Source organism: Corvus moneduloides, chromosome 6 (genome assembly GCF_009650955.1).
Source record: "Corvus moneduloides isolate bCorMon1 chromosome 6, bCorMon1.pri, whole genome shotgun sequence".
Classification (NCBI taxonomy): domain Eukaryota; kingdom Metazoa; phylum Chordata; class Aves; order Passeriformes; family Corvidae; genus Corvus; species Corvus moneduloides.
In genome coordinates this window covers 51792099-51805830 of record NC_045481.1, presented here as the reverse complement: position 1 = coordinate 51805830, position 13732 = coordinate 51792099, and positions in this window count along the sequence as shown.

The following is a 13732-nucleotide window of genomic DNA, read 5'->3' as shown; positions in this document are numbered from 1 at the left end:
TATTCACTGTATTACTCTGGCTAGGACATGGAGTATTTACTTTAGTGTCATCTTTTCTCCTGGTGTTAATTAATTGCCAGTAAATCAGTGACTGGTACATACCTACCTAGGGCCTTATATCCTGAATGCTGTGAAAGCATTTTACAGAGTGCTGTAGGATGAGAATGTGGGGCACCTATAACTAACTCACTAGGAGCACAAGAAAAGTAGTAGCCAGTGGGAATTATGCTTGCCCCAGCAGGAAGACAGTCAGGATGGTGGGGTTCACGTCCCACTCTTCAAAACAGTGCCTTAGTCTTTGTAAGGTCCGTGTGTGCTCATGGGATTTCAGTGTTATGCCATTGGGCAGAGCCAAGGGAACAATCCATGGCTGGTCATTGCCAGGTCTGCCACGAGGGTGAGGTGTACCCTGGGGATGTTCCCATGCATCTTCAGTTGTGCTGCAGGAAACGGATTTCATACAGAAATATCATACAGAAAGGGCTGGACCATCTTTGGAGAATTGGAAATTAGAGTTAATTTGTATGACGTACACAAGACCAAATGTAAATTTTCTTTTCTATTAGGCTCATTAAGTGGCTCTGACAAAGCAAAAAAGAAATGCATAGAGATTTCACAGGACACGCCCTGGGAAAATGGTCATCTAAAAACCAAATTGATGTATTGATGATAAGAAAATGTGAGGGTAATTGTATGAGTCCCAGGTATAATTCTGGGCATTAGTGTTAGTAATTAGTAATAAAGGTGGATGTAAGTAAATGTGGACTCAAATGATAAAAAGCCAGTAGAGGAGCACACTTTTTGAATACCTTGCCCAAAGGTTTTCCCTGGTGAGATGTTAGTGGCAAACAGTGAGCCAGTTCTGAAAGTTGCAAAGTAGTTATATGAATTTTCTGCTGCTACTGGAACATCAGCTCAGCATCCCAGGAGAAGCCATTCATTTCTGAATTCTAGTGCCATAAACAATTTTACCTTAATTTAAGGAATTCATATCTCAGCACTTTTTATTTTCTGTTTTTTGGGGGTTTTTTTTAGTGGATTGAATAATCATCTTGAATTCTAACACTGCTTTAAGTGTTTTCAAGCTAACTTCTCCCTTCCAAGGTTCCCCAATTTACCAGCAGCAGCTGAATGAGCCATTTGGTTTTCTCTCATATTCTGCTCTACTTTTCACATTAAGAGTACTAATTTGTGTCCTGGAATCAGTGAAGGCATCCTGAGTACTTACTGGTAGTACAGTTCCCCACAGGGGCCTCTTGTACCCCATCTAGCTGAATTCAGCTGCTATTTGTTTTTCAGCTTACATTTTTTAAAATTTGATAAAACCTGAGGGAATTAGTTGCCTAATTCTCACAGAATTACAATGTGAGTTGTATGAATAATTTCCTCAGACTTGTTTGAAAATCTCAGATTGTTATTCTAATATTATTCGTACTACTGCATGTGTTTTCATAGCTAAAAACCTGCAATAAATAAGCTCCTGGAATCACATTAATTACAAGAATATTCACTTACAGAGTCATTTGTAAACAAAACTCATACCTGAATTAGGTTGTATAATTTTTTTAAAAAGTAAGACTGAATATTAAGAACCTGAACACACTGGCTTACATAACAGCTACACATCCTACTACAGCTGTAATTTCCATAGCACTGAACTTTAAAAAAGACAAGAGTTGTGACAAAAGACATGCTTTAAAGTTTCAGAGCCTGATTCTGTAAATTGGTCAAATAAAGGTGAATGCCATTTATCATAAAGCAGGCTAAATTTCTGTCAGGTTTTTCCTCAATTAATGGTTCTTCAACCTTACAAATGAGAATAAGAAGTGTGTGTGTCAAGGGAATCATATTCCCTTAACAGAAAGGGAACAGATGCCTAACCTGTAAGTTTGCATATCTCTCTTTTATTGCTGTGGGAGTTGCCAGTTCTAGGGTCAAAGCAGAGCCCCAACTAGTGGGAATGGAATGGAAAAGGAAGGTAAAAAGGTAAAAGAAAGAGATGAAATCGATAAGAAAGGGTTCAAAACGTATGTCTGATGAGTTCTTTCTAGTAGATAACATTGTCAAAGAATAAAACTGAGCTGGAGGGTAACATGCTATCTTTCTGTCCAGTCAGTTCACTAGAACAGACTATTTGATTCAAAGCTCTGTAGGAACACCTGAGAGACACTGTTTTTTTGTTTTGCTGGTGATGTGGAAGAAATTCTGAAGGAATTAAAATACTTTTAGTTAGCTAGCCTACACTGCATTATTCTTATTAACAAGGGGACTGACAGAATTTGATGGTCTCTCAGTCTTTAACTTTTCTGGAGATTTCGTATCATTTGGTGTGAAAATAGTCCTGGTCTCTTTAAGGGAGGATAAGGCAATGGATAAATTGCCACCATGTGCTAAGAAGCTTTGGGATAAAGCCTTATTCCCCAAATGAGAATTGCTAACAGAAATTCCAAAAGGATTATTATAGCCCTTTGCTTCCCACATTTTTTTGGGTGATCAAATCTTTGCTAGTTCATGTAGCTTATGAGCATTCAACAAGGCCTCTTGTAAAATGTTCACCTCTTAAATCACATTTTTTGTATCACCTGATAGCATTTTCAGATCCAGAGAGTGCAACAACTTTGTTCTGGATTTGGTAAGAGGGTGATTAGTTTTAAAAGGGTGATGGAATTCTTCCCACCGAATTCAGGGTGTTTGTGGAAGCAAATTACTCGAGGTCCCCTGTTGTCAGTGCAGAGCACAAGACACTTGGAAAGCAGCACTCACATTGCCTGTATAAGCACTGCTTTTAAGAAGAATTACTTTTGGTGCTCTTCAGAAAATTAGGTCAGATTAGACACTCAACTTTCAGAGGGTTGGAGTCAGGCAAGAAGAGTCTGCCACTTCCAGACAATGCCTTGGAGACCCAGAGGATGAGGACCAGGGAGCACCCACCACACAGATCTGCCTGCTGGATATAACCTTAATATATCTGTCCTTTATTGAAGAAAATTCACCATCCAGACTCTACTTGGCTTATGAATAAATCTAAGACTTATATATCCTTGGACTTTTTTTTTTGTCTCAGTCCTTTATTCTGCACAGAACTCTGTTTCTCAGAGTAAAAGGTTAATGATCTTTGGGTCTGAGCTGACCCAGGATCAGAGCAGCAGTTTTTTTCCTTGACTGCAGTGGGAGGTGAATTCAGGGCCTGTTTGAAAACCTGGCTTTACATGCAGCTCAGGTTTAGACAGGGGAACCTTGTGTAGTGCAAGTCCTCTGTGAAATTAGGTGACTCTATGTTGAAAGAGGCAATTTTTTGATTAAAAGAAAAAAATCTGATAAAAGCATGTGTTTGTTTTTGGAGAACAGCACGACAGTGTGTATCGTTTTTATCTGTCAACAGCCATCACCTTGTCAGAGTTTGGCTGCTGTTGATTTATTACAACCTATGTGAATGTATAATTGGTAGGCTGGTCCTCAGATCTGTGAAGGAGAGGCACAAATTTGGAAGCCAGATGTCCCATGGTAATGCGCTAAAAGAGAGATAATCACCAAAGAGCTGAGGAGCCCTTCAACTCATTACTCTTACATACTCTCTTAGCCTTAAGATTTATCAGTGTTTGTAATGAAAGCATCTAAAATGAAAACAACTTATTAACTTCTCTAAAGGCACCATCTTCCGCTCCCCACAAATAAATCTTTTATCGGGATCTGCACTACAGGAGTCCCAGCCTCTGAGTCAGAACTCGGGGGCAATTCACTGAGGCATACTATTTAGCAATGCTGCTCCAATGCCCAGAATGACCTTGACAAGGAGAAAAGACTTTGGAGGTGGAAATTTCCTGGCACAATAATGCATGCAGGAAAGTATTACTCTCATTGTGGAGTTCAGGGATGATTCTTGAAGCTGTTTCATCAGGGCTATTTCTCTGCCAGTACTGAAGGTGTGCAAACTGTGCCTGCGGAGGTGTGGTCTGCCCTTAACCTGTGTATGGCTCAGCCTTTAAGTCCTGGCATCAAAGACCATTGGATCTGAAAAGTGTATCCTGCCAGAGGGAGGACAGGGCTGTAGTTCTAGTAGAGCTGTTCTCCAGCTGAGCTGAAGGAACATTACGTTTTAAATATTGATTTGTGCTTTTAATTCGCTATTAATCACAGTGGGTTTCAGAGCATTTGGGTTTCATGAGGAGGCCGTGGCTCTTCAAAGGTGATGCCATTAACACGGACCTCCTTCCTGGTGTTGGAATGCTGGCTGGCAGAAGGCAGGTTATTGAAAATCTTCTGGGGACTGCAGAGGACTTCTATAGGGGAACACTTCTTTTGGACAGGAACATAGGGACAGAAAGGCAGAGCTGTAAAGCCCCTGTGTAAATTATCATTTGTCTTTTCTCTCTAATTCAGTCCTGATCTGGAGAGAGGGAAAGCTATATGTCATTAAAGGAGTCTTAGTGGGTTCACAGACCAGGTGATGTACATCCTCCATTTGCCTCAGACAACTACATGTACATCTTTCTAATGTGATTAGGCCGTCATACAGGGCACAGATCAATTTATTATTCTGCCTGAGAGCACCATGTTCCTCTTTAAAAAATTGTTACTCCTGAAGTTGGCAATTACTTTAAAATAAATTTACCAAAGACAAAATTGTGCCTCTTGGGTCAGTAAATGACTTCCCTGTTTTTTCTTGACGAGACAAGGTGTTTATTAAAGACCTCCTTAGTTTACTGTGTTGGGTTTTTCACTTTGAATAATTGTCCAATTAAATATAATTTGGAAGTCCATGCTAACCTACTGCTTGCATTGTATAAGTAAGAATATCTCTGAAAGATGTGCATTAATAAATCCCACTGAGCCCTATCTCTTTTAAAAAATGGCTTTCTTTGTTTAATTTTTAGAATTCTTTCACAGGGCTCTAAGCCTTACATTTGGAAATGCTGCTGTTTTCACACAAATAATTTATACAGTCCATTCTTTCAGATTCTTTAGAAAACATTTTTATCATTTATTGTGAGATAGCTTATTTTTAAAATTATTTTTAACCCATTGTTTAGGTTTGGAGTAGGTTTTACAGCTTAAAACTTTACAGATTCTATTTTGTCTGTGTATCTAGTGATTTCTATTCCTAATTTGCAAGGGGGAAATAATGCAAAGTGGATAAAAGAAAAGTAATTAAATGTAGCAATTAGATGAAGTTCTAGAAACCCAAGATGGAACTGGTCAATAAGAGATACATAGAAGGATAAAGAAAAATGATGTTTCCTGATATAACATGTTCCACAGAGATGTAGTCATGCCTGGCCTTGAAGTCTGAGCATGAGGCTGGCAGCAGGACCTCTCACTTTGACTCAAGCACAAAGAACATCAATGTTTCTTTATCTTACCAGGATCTAAGTCACTCCAACTCATTTACTCCTGTGGATAGAAGACTTTTATTCCTAAAAGGAATATAATGGGTATTGATTAGCTAATCAGTGTAATTAATAAAGATTTTTTAGAACTGGGGAAATAACAAAGCACATGGGTGAATTTTATCTCATTTTGCTACTTCTAAAAAAAACTGCCACACAATGAATTCCAAAAAATATTTTATGCTGTTGTAATTACACTTTTAATTGAAATTATGATTGCTCTTACTGTACTAAAAATGTATTTTTGTTATGCTGTAAGTAGGAAAAGACATACACTAAATCGACATTAAGATTGAAATTAGCTGTGTACTCTGTCCTTTATATTCTGGTTGTCTTCACCCTCCAGTGACACACAAGAAGCTGGAAAGCTTATTTGCCTTTCCTAGTCTATCAGTGCACAGAACACCTAATTAATGTTGAGGTCAGTAACACAATCTGCTATTCCTGGAGAGTTAAGATCCAACAGCCATCCAGACACAAGAGTAAACTCCAGCCAAGTGTTTTCAGCCTGTGGCATCCAAAATGAAACACAAGTTAATTGGTACTGCCCTCTTCACCGTAACACCATCCACGGGCAGAAGGGTGCATATATCTGTACGTGCATATAAATACCTGTAGAAATGTGAAGGACACCATTCAGTTCATGCTGAAATGGGGAGCTGCATGACTTCCCTGGAATTAGTAGAGTGGTGGACTTTTCTAATCCAGTATTTTGATAATGTAATCCTTTAAGAAAGAGCCTTTACAGATTAAATAGCTTTGTTGCACCATGGAATCAGGAAGATTTGGGATAGCAGGAGGCCAGAGGAAAGCAACAGGAGACTTCAAAGGAGTTGAATTCCGCACCTGAAAAGTCACATTATATACCTTTTTTCTCGCTTTAACTACCCATGAGCTACATGCCCAAATTGGCTGTGGCATTCTGCAGGTGAAAAACAACCCGGTCTTTACTGGATCTCATGACAAAATATCATGCCTTGCTTTGGACAAGGGGGCAGTAATTAGTGCTTACTCTTATCCAAGCAGTACAGAGCAGTTTTGGGAATGGGCAAAGTAGACTTTGAAGGAGTGGTTCTTTGTTTGAAGAGGATCTAAAGAAGAGGAGATATGGTAGGGAAGTAAAACAATACGTAAAACTCTCAAAATCAAGAGTAAGAATGCCGGAACTTCCATAAATTTTTAAAAAACCCAAAAACATACAGGCAAAAAGGGGTAGCTATACCTGTTCCACCTCCTTTGCTGCATGCTTACCTATATAGAATCCCAATGATCCATATTCTATTTTGGAAAAATGTATTGATTACTCTAACTGCACTTGCCATGCAGGTGGGCTCTAAGGATACTCTTACTTCTGCAAGAGTTGTTTCATTTTCCAGAAATAATTTTTTATGCTGATTCAGTAGAAAGCAAACCAAACATAGCTCCCCAAATCTAAGCAGAAGGATTGGCTTAAACTATGCTCCAATTATTTTTTGAAAGATGGAACACAGACTCTTTTGGAACAAAGTACTTTCCTGACAGGCATGAGCAGCAATGGCACCCCTTAAAAGCATCCATATCAAACAGCACCTGCAGTGCATCCCTGCAGTGGCCTGCATCCCAAAGACCTGGTTTCCTGCTGGGAAAAAAAGTGGTAGCAAGAAGTTTGTTGAAATTATGCCATTTTTTGAAATAGTACTGAGGTGACAAATCAGAAAATTCAGACAAATTTTTATCAGTATTTTCCAGCCAGCTCTTATTTGCTCTCTTTCATGAGCAACTTTACAGAATGCAGTGCTTAGCTCATGCCATGGTTACTCAGTTAATCACTAAAACTTGCCTTTCTTCTCACTTTTCTACATAAGCATCTACTTCACAGGCTTAGTGATGATACTCTGGGGTTTGCCAGAGTACATGAGCAAGACACCATATCTCTGTTTATGCTGGAAAAGTCCTGCTTGAGCTGTTCTTACATTAATAAGTTTATCCAGGTTCTCCAAGTAAGTTTAGGTGGATTCTGACAGTACTCCTCTGAACTGAGCAGCAAGTTTCTTATTGGAAGCAGAAAATACATACTGGTGTCTCATGTCAGTGAGATGCACTAAGCACTGCCTGAGGAGGGGGAGCAGAGTCCTAGAATGGATTTTTGTAATGTTGAGGGCTGGGCCGTGCTAAATTGCTATTATGGACTGTAGATCTTCACTGTCCTTCAGTGTGTGGGGTCTCACAGAGGTGTGTGGGAACTAATAATGCCCAGCAGAACTTTTATCAGTGCCAGGGAGAGAGGAATTGGAGTACAGTTTAATGCACCACTTACTTCTCTTAAAGTACATTTTGTTTCAGTGATTATCAGCTCTTCAGGACCACTGTTGTGCCAAACAGATAAGCAGTTTGCTACTGGAGACAAGACAGGTGCTTGAAATCCTGAGGTTGTGTGTGGTGATAATTGATAGGTTTTAACATCTGGGCTAGTTGACAACTTATAAAAATTCTTCAGTTTCTGAATAAGCATAGTCTGAGCTAGTCTAGGATACCTTAATGGAGAAGTGAATGGAGACAAAATTCCAGTTGTTGCTCCTTCAATTTTCAGATCCACTTATATAAGGCACTGATATAATGTTAGGTTTGATTATAATTCAAATGATTTTATAATCATTTTAACTTCAAGTACAGACAGTGATTAGTAGCCAACAGATGCAGCAGTTTGTACAGGAAAGGGCCACACGGATGATTAAGGAACTAAGCATCTGATGTGAGGGAGAACTGGGATTGCCTAGCCTAGAGAAGAGAAAGCTCAAGAGATCTTCCCAATGTGAATAAATACCTGATGTGAGGGTGTAAAGATGACAGAGACACACTCTTCTCCGTGGTACCAAATGATAGAAAAAACCAATGTGCTTCAAGAGAACTACAAGAAAATCCATTTTCACATAAAAAAGTAAACTCTTACTGTGAGGATGGTCAAACACTGGCGCAGGTTGCCCAGAGAGGTTGCTGGGTTTCCATCCTTGGAGATGCTCAAACCCCAGCTGGACACAGCCCTGAGTAATGTGCTCTAGTTGATTCTGCTGTGAGCAAAGCAGGAGCAGCCTAGACAGTCTCTAGAGGCAGCTTCCAACCTGTTCTGTTATTCTCTTTCCCATCAAAGGTCAAGTTTCTGGTGTGTAATTCAGTACTAACTGAAGCTGGCTGGTGTCTTTACATCGGTTTCAGTGGTCATGGTTTAGGTCAAGCATGAGAGGAAAAATAAACAATATTATCAGAGATAAGAACTCAGACTTGGGAGCAGAAGAAGCGGACTTACCAATAGAAGTAAATGAACAGCTACTAAAAAGCTGCACAAAGGTCCAAAAAGAGATATCAAAAGTGGTACCAAAGGGGAGCAGAGCTATATTTCTGCTCACACTGCATCTCTGTTGTGACAAAAAAAGCTGGATTCTAGACCTCTGCCTATCCAATCTTCTTGGCCTCCCAGGTTTCTTCAATACCAGCCTCCATGCTAGACAGCACTTCTACTTTGCAGCTGATCAAGTGCACGAGAATTTAAAAAGTGAGTTGCTTAAAGAAATTAAACAAGTATGTCTGACAGTATGCTTTTAACAGTTGCTAGATTTTCAGTCCAGTGTCCCTTTTAAGTTCTTAAATTACAGCTAATGTTAAAAAAGGAAGCTGAAGTTCCTCTGTTATTCACACTTACAGTTTATTTAACAAAGCAGCTGAGTATGTATTTACCATTAATAGAGTAATTGAAGGGAAAAGGGTCTAAAGCACAAGTCTTATAAGGAGCAGCTGAGGGAGCTGGGGTTATTTACTCTGGAGAAAAGGAGAGTGGGGGGAGACCTTATTACTCTCTACAGCTGCCTGAAAGGAGATTGTAGACAGGTGGGCTTGGTCTTGTCTTCTTCATAACAAGCAATAGGACAAGAGGAAAGAGCTTCATGTTGTGCCAGCGAAAGTTTAGATTGGATAGTAAAAAATGTTTCTTCACTGAAAGGGTGGTCGAACCTTGGAGCAGGTACCCAGGGAAGTGGTAGAGTCACCATCCATGAAAGTCTTCGAAAAAGCAGGTAGATGTGGAGCTTAGGGATATGGTTTAGTGGTAGACCTGGCAGAATTAGGCTAATGGTTGGACTTGATGATCTCAGAGGCCTTTTCCAGCCTTAACAATACTGTGATTCCATGATTAACATCATGCTTGGTTGTAGACACTTTTTAAAATTGGGGATATCAAATTTTGACCTGATGCTAAAGTCTAATCACAGTTCTTAAGAATTTTTTTTGAATGAAGACTGTCTTAAACATCTTTCAGAGCTGATGGGTGACCTGCATTTGTTTCCTTGTCATGAATCTGCTGGTGGGTATGTGGGTGGCTTTATGTGTTTTCTCCCTTCTGAGGTCACATGGTTCATGATATGTGTTTATAGAAGAAGTCATTGGTCCATCTTCTAAACTAGCGGGTTTTTTTAAAGTGTGGATGATGAAACCATGGTAGATAACTCAGTGTTTTATATAGACTTCTACTCTTGGACAGATGTACTTAGATGTGCCTATGAAGAGTGAAGACATTGGTCTCTTATTTTTAATTTATGGAAGGTTTATGATTCATGTACAGTATTAACTTCTTTCTCACAAAGATGCTTCTGAGAGTGTTATGCTTCACTGGGGCAGCAGAAACTGTGGATTACTGTTCTTCAAGAAAAGCTGAAAGACTTGGATAGTATCTGGAGGTGATAGTATTTCAGCTTGTTGAATGGTTTAGCAAGTGAAATGAGTCAGCCAAATGCAGTATTGGGAGGCAGTCAGCACCTCTACTTTCTCTGCCTTGCTGTGCTACCTGCACTAAGAATAAGACTTTTTATCATTACACTAATAATGTTTCTGCTGTCATCTCATGGGTTGGAAATGAGAGACAGATATCTCAATGGTTAAGAACTGTCAACATGATAGGGCAGTGGAAGTGGTTGAAATGGCTCTTGTTGCATAAGGGGAAGTCTTGCCAGTAGAGATTAAGAAAGTACTGAATGATCTTGTGAGACATGGAGCAACAATACAGTTGTGTCTTCCTATGTTTAAGGATTAATTGGGTTTGGAAGTAACACAGGGAGAGCTTAATCTTTAAAAGGAGACCATATGCCTTGTCTTGTTTTGTTGTAGGACAAAAGCTGGGAGCTGGTGAGAGCAGTTTAAGTTAGAGGTCAATGCCGGCACAGGAATCAAGCATGAATAGAGTGGCCTGTAAATAAGATGATTTTTAATCCTCAGAACAGCCTTGGTGAGAGTGACTGCCACAAATAACAGCAGCAATTTTAAGATGAAACTGGTAAATTTGAGAAAGGGATTTCATCATGTCCTTTGCTGTGAGAGGGAAAAGGGTACTCATTGGCCCAGGAGGGTACTCACTGGCCCAGGAGGTCACTCACAGCCATGAGCTCCTACATCCTGGGTTGTTGGGTGTGTTTCATTCAAAATCTGATTTTTTTACACTTTGTTCCAAACTGGTGGTCCCTGCTACCATCTGTCACCTGCATCAGGACTAAATTGTGTCTTACTTTGTAAGACATAGAACGTGTGATTTGAAAGTTAATGCAGTATTTGTTCAGTGTATTTGCATTTTTGTGCTTGATGCTGGTAGAAGATAGAGCCCTAGATTCCTCCTCTGTGGGCTATGATTCACCTTCATTATAAATATTTCACATCAGCCTCATGCTTAATGATGCTGTTGGAAGCGAGAACATCTGGATTCTTTTACCAGGTGCTATAGCTGGATCTTACAAGTTGTATGCATTGCTTTTACTGTCTCTATTAAAAATTAAAACAGGGGGAAATATGCCTAAATTCTTCTGAACATCCAATCTTGAAATTACTCTATTAGATTATTGTATAATTCCCACTACTGTGATATTTGAATAACGCCCTACAATATTCATGTGTACTTAGAGGAAATGATGTACTGAGGAGATAAAGGATGTGTTCAAGGTTATACAAGAAGTCTGAGGTGAAAGAAAGCCTGACTATGCCTCTACACATGTCTGAGCAGTGCACTGTCTACTGGGCTATTAGAAAAGATGCCAACTTCCCACTAAAAGTGCTATTTTGACCTCAGACTCTGGTCATTTGGCTCTTCTTAGGGAATCATAATCTTGGTTCTTGAGATTCCTTTTGGTATTTTTGTGAAGCCAGAAGACATGGCTTCCTGCCTCACTACACCTTTCCTGTTCTTCGTTCGTCTCTCCTGGTTCTTTTTTTAAGTGCTATGCTATAGGCAGCATGGTGTTTGTCACCGAAGTATTTACATGTGCTGTTTTGTCTGCCCTCAGTGTTCCCGTGGACCTTCTGATCAGCAACTACATTGAATGCTCATAGTAAGGGAGAGCACACAGGTGATGCAGGGCTTAGTGCTAGCCTGCTGGGAAAGTTCTGATTAACAGCATCGCTTACTTGGGGGAATATTTGTGGGAAGAATTATTCTGAGGTATCCCCCAAGCTCTATCCATGTGGATATCAGAATTACTTTGTGAAATGATGCAACTTGAGGCCAATATAGAACCTGCCTGTTAAGAAAGTTCCAATTTCTTCTGCATCTTCCATTTTACATTGTTCAAAACTCATTTTAAATTACTGGAATATAGTTACTGGTGTCTAAACATGTCATTAAAAAGCTTTAAGAGCCTGCTGCTGATGATCTTGTTTCCTAAAATTTTATGTGGTTAAACTAATGACCTAGAACTTTCTCTTCATACTATAAAAGTGATGTGAATTTTATGTGGTGGAGGCTGAAGACTGGGGCAGAGCGCTTTGCAGGGGGTGTTGAGAACCACGGGAGAAATTGGACTCGTTACAGCTGGGATGGTATTAGGAGGGGATGGTAATCAGACACTGGTAGGTTTGTTATGCTAGCATTGGTTTGCTGGTTCGCCTTGCTGATAGGTGTAGCTCAAATCCTTTAACACAAAACAAAGTCTTTTAAACCCTGCTCTTTCAGCAATTCATTTAACAAGGAGAAGTGCTTTGAAATTAGTCCTTGGATATCGTGTCTTCAATTTACGTCCTCAGTGCAGTTAGCACTTAATATATCCCTTTCAGAAGCAGATTGTCACTGCAAAGTGTCTGTACACTAATTCATCCACAGAGGTCCCACTGCATTTCAATTGTGTCTTTTTTGTTGCTTTTAGGAGCAAAGCTTGGGTTGCTGCACATTCTTGCCACCTTTTTCCACTTCACTGAAATCATTCACTTGATTTAAAAAACCCTACACAACTAAATTGATTCAGTAAATCCCTTTTTCATGTACAGTAAGTGGTTTGGTGTAAGGCACAGAAATCTTTCTACTTTTACACTTCCTTTCATTTCATACAATTGTCCTTAGAAAAGTAAGTCTATAAATGATAAAAAAAAATACAAAGTGGAGCCAAGTTAGAAGGAAAAAGTTTTAACTAGCTTTTTTGTCAAGCTTCAAACAATGCTTTCTCTGATTCTGACTTTCTCTTTCTGACCAGTGTCTGTTTACAGTCACTCATTATTAACTATACATATTTATCAGGGTTTGCAGCCGCTGCTGGCCTATTTGATACTCCTCTTTTTAAACAAAAACACCCTCAGAAATTGATATGGTAGCCAAAATGATATTCATAAAAAATTTAAGAAAGAGCTCTCAGCACCAAAAAAAAAAAAAGAAATTTTTTTGAAGGAGCTGAAAAGAAAAAGGTCTTGGAATTACAAGCAGTTAGACTTGGCTTTTTTGCGTAATGACTCCTGGTATCCCACTGTGAGAAGACTTTCCCCAGCTTCTCGTCTGCATTCTTCCTCGTTCCCTGCGGGAGAATGAGTTGGATTTGTCTGCCATATTCACAGCAATCGAGGTGATCCAGGTTGAAAGAAAATCAATAAGATGTGTCCATTTATGCCTCACAAAGGAAGAAAGGTCTAAAGAACAGACATGGGACGTGATTCAAGCACTAGAGACTTAATAAGACTTCTACTTGTGTTTGAAGGGGATGGTAATTTATATTTTACTTTGAACTTTTTTTTATGCTTCATAACTATTGGGATTCGGGCTGACATGGGAAGCAAGGAAAAGAAGGTTTGATGCTGTCTTAGAAGACCTAACCCATTTGGGAAGGCCATGCTCAAAAGTTCAAAAAATTTTGTTTTAGAAAAGATTAAAGAGACATCATATCATCGTACTGATTTATCGCTATTGATAAAACTGGTTTAAAGTATTTTGGATTGGGGTACAATAAAAAAAAGTCTTTCTTCGAGAACAGCTGCAAGTTTCTCATTATTGGCTGTCTTTTCTGTGTGTTTGATATCATTTTGCTTAGAAATAGAGGAGCAGCCATAATAGGTACCCTGGTGCCACTTGAAGC